Genomic DNA, 10,420 nt, shown 5'->3' with positions numbered 1-10,420 from the left:
CCTACAACGCTGTCACAGTCCCATTGAGTATATTCCCTATGCTGTGCCTTTCGCCTCCATGGCTTATTCATTCCATAACTAGAAGCTCGTATCTTCCACTCCCCTTCACCCAGGTTGCCTGTCTCCCCATCCCTCTCCCCTCTGGCAACCGTCAGTTTATTATCTGCATTTATGGGTCTCTTTCTGCTTTTTGTTGACTTACTCCTTTTTTGTTAGACTCCATATATGAGTGAAATCCTATGACATTTGTCTTTCTGACTTACTTCACTTAGCGTAACACCCTCTATGTCCGTCCATGCTGTCGCAAATGGCAAGATCTCATTTTATGGCTGTGTGATATTCCACTGTGCGCATACACACGTTTCAGAAGTTATTATAACCAAAACACCTCCTAAACAAACATTTAGTGACTCTTCCTGAGTGCCAGGATCATACCCAAAGTTAAAAATACAAAAGTTAGACACCGCATCTACAGACATGAACTAGAAAAATGGTAATACATGTTGGATAGTGTTTGTATCATGTAAGATGTGTTTGGTTACAAGTAGCAGGAAAAGAATTGTGGGTAAAACAATAGAAATTTTTAATCATCTCACGAATTATCAAAGTCTAGAAGTCATTGGTTCCAGATTGGTTCAGCAGTTTAATGATATCATCTAATCTAGTGATATCATTCTGTCTTTTCACTGTTTTATCCTGTGCCCTTTGGCTTGTTGCCTCATGATCACAGAATGGCTGCTGTAGCTCCAAGTATCATGTTCCCATGCAATTACATTCAAGTCAGGCAGGAGTGAACTGGCTGTTACTCTTTGTAGCAGAAAACATAAATCTTGGGAGAAGACATCATCAACAGATTGTCTCTTTAGTCTCACTGGTCAGAATTGGGTCACATGCCAGCTCCCAAGTCAATCATAGGGAAAAGGGAATGGAATTGCCATGTTTGGCATAAACCAATTATGTTGCATTCTGTCAGGCTGGGGGAAAGTTGCTCTCTTCCTTGAGCATGTTTCACTCCTTAGAAATGGGGACTTCATGACCTAAAGAAGATAGAAAGAAGAGAAAGTCACCGACTGTGTGTGCCCCTGGCTTAAGCTTAGAGTTGTGCCAGGTCAACATACCTTATTTCTCTGATTTGATGCCCTGTCTTCACCTCTAAATCCCTTTTCCAGAGTAAGGCAAACAGTCCAAGGCTACTGGGAAACCCTGGCCCTTCACGAACACTGGCCTGAGTGCTGTCAGACTCTGCTTTGGCCCCATTCTTCTTATTTTTGTTGTTTTTAAATTTTTTAATATTTATTCTTAGAGACAGAGCATGAGCAGAGTAGGGGCAAAGTAAGAGAGGGACACAGAATCTGAAGCAGTCTTCTGGCTCTGAGTTGTCAGCTCAGAGTCCAATGCAGGGCTCTAACTCACAAGCCATGAGATCATGACCTGAGCCAAAGTGGGACACCCAACTGACTGAGCCCTCCCAGGGCCCCCCCAGTGCTTTGGCCCCATTCTTGAGCTCTCTTAACCTTAACTGCTCAGTCTCAACCAACTCTTAAAAATGCAGCTTGTTGATGTGAGTGGGAGCCTGGAATGCTGGAGGGGAAGGGTGAAAGTCAGGTCAACAGAGGAGATCGAAGCTGATTTTCTTCCACAGACACAGAGCTCCCTTGAGGATTCTGAACCCCCATGACTTCTGAGTGGGAAGACAGAGAAAGCCCTGCAAGACAGCCAGAATTTGCCACGGATGCAGCTGAAAAGTCTGAGAAGAAGGACAAGTAGATTTTCTTCGTGACGAGCACTGCGTTCTACTTCGTAGAAGCACCCAACAGAGAACTAAGGAGTGGTCTTGAGTCTGGGGAAGAAAGTCAAGAAGCACTTAGAGGACATATTTTTGAAGGGTGTTACTTTGGCCAACACACCGATAGACACAGGTTCTGCAAGGAAGTGTAAATTTACCAGTACTGTATGTAATATGATACGATACAACACCAGGCAGTGCAATAAACGCAATACGCAATAAGGTAGGGCATGTAATAGGAGGTAATGTAACCTAATATAATCCTATCTATCAATACAACAGTAACTAAATTTTATTGAGCACTCATCCTGTGATACACCTGCTACAATGTACTCTCCTTGCATGACTACTTACGATATTCACAGTGCATGTTCCATTATGACCCAGAGATTGGTAACCTGCCCAAAGCCACTTCATCAGATGGTGGACTTGAGACTCTAAGGCCCAGGGCTGCCTGCCTCTGGTTTGCCTTTTCCCTACTGGGGTGTTAAGGAATGTTGTGGTGACAAGACCAGGTGGTGGCAGCAGGCAAGACGGAGAGAGTTGAAGTGAAAAATAGCTCATTCGGCTGGCTAGGGAAATAAAAGAAACAACACCAAAGAGTTATTTTAATTCTGCCCAAATGTTCAGAGAACAAAATAGTTAAAGGTTTCTTGTTAAACACAGTTCAGGGGAGTAAAGAAGAGGAAATGCTGTGCCGATAGGAATTATACAAACAGATAAACTTCTTTTTCCAGCATAGAATCATGCAAATTTATGCATGCATTATGAAGGTCTTGCAATTCATTTGTACATCTCCATAGTCATTCTCTGCCTGGATAGTTGGTTCATTTCGTCACTAACTCCAACGCTCACTTTATTCTTTCCTTCCTTCATTTATTTACCTAGTCACCTGTCAAATGTTTATTCAGACTCTTTCATGCACCCCTACCAAAAAGGATAATGAAGGTTTAAGACTTAAAAACAAACAAACGAACAAAAACCAAAAAGCCGCGTCCTCTTGACTTAGATGGGATGGAATTAAGAGATAGAGATTTTCTTCTTTAGTTTTGCTTTCAGCTCTCCATTATTGGGAAGGGCTGTCTGCTCTGGGCAGACCTCCTTTAGTTCTCTGGCATTGCCTTACTATAGAGAGTTGCCTGTCCCTGATTTGTGACTGGGACACTGTGAAGAACAGAGGACGTATCTAATCCCCAGTGTCTGTCTGTCTGTCTGATTGGAGCATATCCTGGTTCAGGGACGTCCTGTGAGTTTCCATAGGATCTCAAAGACATCAGAGTTTCCTGGAACTAATGAACGTAGGTTGGTCCCTTTAAAATTTCCCTCCCCAGGGACACATGTGTGGCTCAGCCAGGTAAGTGTTCGACTTCAGCTCAAGGCAGGGTCTTGCAGTTCAGGAGTTCAAGCCCTGCCTCGGGCTCTGTGCTGACACCTCAGAGCCTGGAGCCTGCTTTGGACTCTGTGTCTCCCCCTCTCTCTACCCCTCCCCCACTTGTATTCTGTCTCCCTCTCTCTCAAAAATAAAACATCAAAAATAATCAAAATTTCCCTCCCACCTAGGGAGGGCACTAGACTATGGGTAGAGCAGGTGCCTGGGAATTCTCTAAGCCCATTCAAGAGCTACCTGTGGCAACTGGATGGCTGATGGCCATGTCCCTGATCTGGCCTTTTGTCTTGACTCGTAGATCTGAATGAAGGTCTCATCTCTCCAGAGCATTGCTCTCTATACTGAAAACCTAGCAATGAGCAACATTCTTTACCCTCTAGAATCGTCCACACTTCTATTTGGCCTCTCTTAGAGTTCCTGTTACACAAATTCCTCAGACTAAGATACTCCCCCACCACCCAAAAATCATCCCATCCTGAGAAGGTGTTCCAGATCACCCAAGAGGACCTATGTTGAAATGGCTTGCTACAGTGATGGCAAATGCCCTAAGCAGGTTTCTCCATCTGAGTCAGGCAGTCGCCATAAGTGCCATCCCATTACAGCAATGCTCTAGAAAAATGTTTATTGGTGTGATGGAAAGGACACTGGAATGAAACTCAGAACACCACCCCCATGACCACCACCACCAAAGCCTGGGTATTTCTTCCTGCCCTTTGCTATGCCCAGATTTTCTCTACAAAATAAACAGTTCAGATTAAGATAAGGCTCCAGATCCTGTCAAGCTTGGAGAATCTATGACTTTTCGAGGGCTTTGTACATTATCTGCTTTGGCCGTTTGCACTGAGAACCAGACTTCAGAGACTTAGCACACCCTAACGTTCATTTAAGTGGCCACTGTATTTGGTCTCAGTGGTATACATCTACCCAGCATCTCTGGCCTTTGGAGTGCAGGAGGTAGATGGAACTCCCACCCTCGTCCTGGGGGAGACACAGCAGTTACTTTATAAAAGGACGCTATGGTCTCTGTGGGAGCCAGTCTGTCCTCGTGGCAGAGGGCACCCTGAGCAGAGGACCTACATCCATGAGTGCTGCACCTCATGGGCAGAATGCTCTGCAAGCCCACAATCTCAAGCAGCTAGGAATGGAGAGAGGGCAACAGTCAGTTGTGGTGTGCTTATTTGGAATCCTAAGTCCTATTTGATCTCAGAAATTCGGAAGCCTGTAGGACCTGGAAATGCTAATGCCCACGGGCAGTGCAGTGTGGTGGAAAGAGAACTGGCTTTGGAATCAGTTCTGGTTTGAGTCTCAGCCCTGCCCTGACTGGCTACGTGACTAGGAGCAGGTCTCCTCAACCTGCTGACTGTGGCTTTTCTTGTCTGTCCAATGAGGAGAATTGGGTCTTCCCTGATAATCTCACGCACTGGTCTTGGTTGGTTACTTTTCCTGCACACAGCGTACATCCCCTCCCCCCAGTAGTCTCTGTCATGGTCTAAGGACATTATTAGGGCAGAATAATGATAACATTGATACTAGTTTCTGTAGCAAATACAACATTAATAACTTGCTACCAGCTGTTAAGCTCCTAATACCAGACACTCTGCTAAGGATTGTAGAAACATTATTTCATCGCCTGAGGTCATCTGGCTATGGTAAATCTTAGGGCAGGACTTAACACAGACATCCTGAGTTCAGAGCCAAGATCTTAACCCTATGCGTGCTTCATTCCTCGTGACCAACCAGCCAGATTTCTTTGTAGTCCTGACTGGCAGAGAACGAGATGTGCTGGGTTCTCCACTAACATTAGTAAACAAAACCAGTTAAATCCTTTAAAACAGGCGAACACAGCAACTTTAGAATATCGTATGTTAAAAGATGTTTTGTGGAGAAGAATGAATAGGACAAAAATGGGATCCTATATTCACTAATTGTTAAACAACACTGCCTACTATCTTAAGTAAAGCTTTCTCTTTGGCTCATACAAAATGGGCATCCAATCCAACCATCCACCCCCCTCCACCATCTCTAAAAGAAATAATTTGTGAGCACCTGCTTTGCTCCAAGCCCCCAGGCAGTGGTGAGATCCAACAGTGAATGAGGTGTTTGTGCCCTCCAGGATTGTTCCAGAGGAATATGTTAATAGGTATACAATTAGATCATGAACGTCCTGTGTTAGGGCATGGGCAGGGTACTAAGGACAAGTAGACAATAAAAAGCTAACACAGTCTGAGATTATTAATGAAGCCTTCCCAAAAGTGACAGCTAAGTTGAGTTAGAGTCAAACTGTTGCAAAGGAGAAGATGAGGCCTTGGTTGGGAAGGAAAAAAAGGAGCAGCACACTTCAGGACGTGGGAGCATCCTATACCATGGCTAAGAGGCAAGAGAGGCGAGATCCAACCAAGGAGCCAAAGGAAGTTCCAAATGGCTGGGGAACAGGGTCCAAAGACAGGGTTGGTGAGAGCTGAAAAGGAGGGCCATATATCCCGCAGAAGAGTTTGAATTTCATTGCAATCACATCTGGAATTAATTGAAGGGATTCATGCCATGGGGGATGGGGGATAGAATGTAGGTCAAAATGGGATTCGTGTGTTTTGAAGGTGATTTTGAACACAGCATGGAGAATGGTTTAATACGGGGGAAAGGAGGAGGATAGCATACAGAAGATAGAACCCTTTTGAGAGCATTTGGAATAGTCCAGCCCAAAGATGAAAATGACTCAGCCTGGGGTTCTGGCAGTGGGGCTGGGGAAATGTGGGTGACACTGAAGGAGGTTGAGAGAGGTGCTGTGATCAAGACTCAGTGAAGGTATGGTGAGGGAGGGCATAGCTCAGGGTGGCTATGTCTGTGCCAGGCTCTTGGTCCCTGAGAATAAGGGCTGATACGTTTTGTTCCAGGTTCTTTCTAATTGAGGTAGAATTGCTTTGTGTCCCCAAATTTATGAATCCACCCTCATATATCTATCTATCTATCTATCTATATATATAAATATATATATATATATATATAAATATATATTTGTCTTTAAGTGTATTAACTAGGGCAATGTGAACTGCTGTATCAAACTCAAAACTTACAGTGGTTTATCCTCATAGAAGTTTCTTTCTTGCTCATGTGGGACTCTTTGCAGGTAAGCCAGTGGCTTCCCTCTGCATGCAGGTTCAAGAAAGCAGACTTCTTTCTATTGGATGGCTTTGCCAGTCGCTAGGGTCCCAGTGTTCTTAGCATTCATCTAGTAGAGGGGGCAAGAGAGAGTGGAGAAAGTATCTTTGCTGCTTAGAAACCTCATTTATATATCCTTAGTGAGAGCTTGTCACATTTAGCTTCTCCTAGTTGACAGTTGTTGACCATAGGAATGACACAAACGTTTCATTTCTCTGGTTCAGATAGTGATGGAGGATGACATTTCTCGAAGACACAAAGGACAGGGAAAGGACAACTCAGGAGCTTTCCATCACAGGTGAAACCATGACCATTGTACTGTCACTGAGCAGAGGGCATGGAGATATGAAAGATGGAAATTGTGGGTTTAAGTTCTGGCTCCATCGGCAACTTACAGCATGACTTGTGCAAGTCACCTTGGTTCTGTGGACTCCAGTTTCCTCATCAGTGAAACAAATGGATTGGGCTATACCAGTGTTGCCCCAAGTGTGTTCTGTAGAACACTAGTTCCATGAAAATCTATAGGAAAATCTTTTCTGGGAGAATAGTTTTAAGAAATACTATGACCTTGAAACTTCTCCTTGAGGATAGTCAAGGCTTATAGGCATACTGAAGGGTCTTGGAAATCCTGTGGTAAGGAACCTTGTTTGGCTTTCTTTACATTGACTTCTTCTAACCTTGAGATGTGGAATTTACATTATTAATTTCCAAAATTAATGTTTTACCACGGATCATTGGGGGCTATAGTACAGAGAGGTTTGCACTGATGTCAGCAGAATGAGTTCTCTCAGTAGCTAAGCCTCAATAAGGTGAAAAGGAGAAGCTGAGAACCGTGGTAAGAAGGTAGGCACCTTTCATGTGCCAAGAAGCTATGAGGACACTGACTCCACACCTAAATGTCCCTTTTCTCTCATTATGGACCAATCTCTGGACATTGGAGTCCCTGGATGTAAGTGAGGTTTGTTGCTGCTTGTGAGACTCTGCCTAGAACCCTCCACTGTTCTGCATGCATCCATCTCGTATAGACAAGCTACTGGTGGAGGTCCTAGATGCTCATCAGTCCCACAGATCAGAAAAGGACTTTGTCACTTGTGGGGTGATGAAACTGAAGGGAAATCCACCTCCTAATCAAGATGGGGCAGGAAAGGTGAATTGGAAATTCCCTTTTGAGCCAGAGCAGTGGTGGAAATCCCATCCCTCTTATGTGTCCTTTGTCACAAGAGACTGTAGTTGATGTTGTTTGTCCACCTCTCAACTCCACAGCCCACCTAAGCTCACTCAAAGCTGTAGAAAGTTCCAGAAAGCTGACGGCTTTCCCCTCAAGCATCTGCCTTGCTCTTTTTCTAAGCCTGAAGGATTTCTTCAGCAGAAGCTTCTTCTATGGCAGGCAGACAAAGCCCAGATGTGAGGGAGAGTTAACTCTTCAACACCAGTCCCCAACTAAGAGGACATGTGAGCTGGTGGTTAAATGTCTCAGCCTCCCTATACTCCTCTGGGGCAATTTTGAGACATATTGTACATATCTTCACAGAGTATCCCCAGTGGGATTGAGCCCCAATTGCCCATTTAAGGCAACCCATGTTTCATCATATCTTTTATTGGTTTTTCTTCCTTTTGTGTCTTTCTCCACTTATTAGTTCTTCCTGCAATTACCACTTGAGGAAACTATCAGAATCCAAGCCCTTATTTGCTTTGGTAGAATCCATAGCAAGCTAAAAATTTGTTCATGGGATGCTTCTTAGCTGGTCACTAGACCCCCTTCTTGCTCTAAAATTCAGTGATCACTTATTTGGTCACTTGTAGTGGCCAAGTCCTGCGCCTAGTCCCCATTTTAACAAAAAGGCTGAGAAGGGAGAAGATTTACCACCTTCTGAGTTTAATTATTCATCCAGAGAAGTACTTTTGTTTAAGACTAAAAACAGTCTATATGTCCGGAACCATTTTTTAGAGCAGCCCAAAGCATTGGGGAATTGTGAGCTGGTTTCTGGGACATTTTAAGAACTTAAAATAAGGAATGAACATATTTATATAAGTTAAACATGTTATAATGATCTTTTATAAATAATAGCTTTATTGAGATAAAATGCATATAACCATACAATTTACCTCTCTTTAGAATACAGAGTTAAATGATTTTTAGTATATTCACCAAGTTGTACAATCATAATCAATTTTATATTTTTTAAGTAGGCTCCACACCCAATGTGGGGCTTGAACTCACGACCTCGAGATCAAGAATTGTGTGCTGTACCAACTGAACCAGCCAGGTGCCCCACAAATCAATTTTATAACATTTATATTACTTCTAAAAGAAACCCCAGACCCATTAGCAGTCTCCCCATATGCCTTCAAGGCCCTGACCCCTAGGCAACCACAAAAGTACTTTCTGTCTCTCCATTACTTGCCTCAACTGGACATTTCATGTGAAGAAAATCACACAATATATGACATTTTATGACTGGCTTCTTTCATTTGGCAAAATTTTGTCACGATTCATCCATGTTGTAGCAGGTATAGTATTTCATTCTTGTTTGTGGCTGAATAGTATTCCATGGTATGGATATACCACATTTTATTCATTCATCAGTTAATGGACACTTGAGTTCATATCCACAAGGACGGCTAGGATTAAAAAGGAAAAACAAGTGTCGATGAGATTAGAACTCTCATACACTGCTCATGGGAATGAAACACGGTACACTTGTTTTGGAAAATAGTCTGGCAGTTTCTAAAAAGGTTAAACAGTAGTTGTATTGCCCAGAAATTTGATACCTAGGTATATAGTCAAGAAAAATGAAAACATATGTTCACACAATAATTTGCTCATGAATATTCATAGCAGCATTCTTCATAATATCCAAAAAAGTGGAAGGAAGTGATATTGCATTGTAATTTTAATTTCCATTTCCCTGATGACTGCTAATGTCAAGTAACTTTACATGTGCTTACTGGCCATTTATAAATCTTGTTAGGGAAAATGTCTATTCAGATCCTATGCCTACTGTTTTTTAATTATTATTGAGTTGTAAGAGTTCTTTATCACTCCTCAAATATATACTTTGGAAATATTTTCTCCTATTTTATAGACTGTCTTCTAACTTTCTTAATGGTGTAGCACAGAAGTTTTACATTTTGATGGAGTCCAACTTCTCTGTTTTTGTCGTTGCTTGAGCTTTTAGTCATATTTAAGAAAACGTTGCCTAATCCAAGGTCATGAAAATGTATACCTGTGATATTTTTCTAAGTATTGTCTACTTTTCGTTCTTACATTTATGTTGTTGCACTTTTATATATAATGTGAGTTAGGGGATCCAACTTCTTTTGCTTATGATTGTCCAGTTGTCCCAGCATCATTTGTTGAAAAGACTATTCCTTCCTTTGTTGAATATCTTACTACCTTTTTTGAAATCAATGGACCAGAAGTGTGAGAGTAAAATCTGGACTCTCAATTCTATTCACTTGCTCTGTATGTTTGTCTTTATGCTGGTATCACATTGTTTTGAGTATTGTAACTTTGTATTTTATTTTATTTATTTATTTATTTTTACATTTAATTAATTTTGAGAGACAGAACACAATTGGGGGTGGGGGTCAGAGACAAAAGGAGAGACAGAATCCAAAGCAGGCTCCAGGCTCTGAGCTGTCAGCACAGAGCCTGACACGGGGCTTGAACTCACAAACTGTGATATTATGACCTGAGCCGAAGTCAGACGCTTAACTGACTGAGTCACCCAGGCGCCCCTTTGTAGTTAATTTTAAAATTGAAAGTGTAAGTCTTTCAGTTTTGTTCTTTTTCAAGATTGTTTTGGCTCTTCTAAGGTCCCTTAAATTTCCATATAAGTTTTAGGATCAGCTTGTCTATTTCTATTTAAAAAGCCAGTTTCGATTTGATAGGGCTTACAGATCATTTTGAAGAGTATTGCTATACTAACAATATTAAGTCTTCCAATGTATGAACACGGGATACTTTGTTTCATTAGGTCTTTAATTTCTTTCAGCAGTATTTTGTAGTACTCAGAGTATAATGTTTGCATTTCTCTTGTGAAACCTATTCCTAAGTGTCTTATTCCTTTTGATGCCATTGTAAATGA

General features: G+C 42.1%; 1 protein-coding gene and 1 long non-coding RNA gene across 2 annotated transcripts in view; both read right to left on the bottom strand.

The window, feature by feature from the left end:
* Positions 1–242: 242 nt before the first annotated feature.
* On the bottom strand, positions 243–6,854 carry LOC132663668 (uncharacterized). Its single transcript, XR_009603209.3, has 3 exons — positions 6,245–6,854; positions 2,141–2,358; positions 243–1,037 (listed from the first exon to the last, which is right to left on the bottom strand). It is a non-coding gene; the product is annotated as an uncharacterized LOC132663668 (long non-coding RNA).
* Positions 6,855–8,275: 1,421 nt separating this feature from the next.
* The window catches only part of LOC132663666 (uncharacterized), a 72,414-nt gene continuing 70,269 nt past the window's right edge, over positions 8,276–10,420 (bottom strand). Inside the window, exon 13 of the transcript XR_013551495.1 lies at positions 8,276–8,951. The gene's annotated coding sequence lies outside the window, so the exon portion shown is untranslated. The remainder of the gene's footprint in view (positions 8,952–10,420) is intronic.

This window comes from Panthera onca, chromosome D4, assembly GCF_046562875.1.
Source record: "Panthera onca isolate mPanOnc1 chromosome D4, mPanOnc1 haplotype 2, whole genome shotgun sequence".
Taxonomy (NCBI): Eukaryota; Metazoa; Chordata; class Mammalia; order Carnivora; family Felidae; genus Panthera; species Panthera onca.
This window is presented reverse-complemented; position numbering and strand designations above follow the sequence as displayed.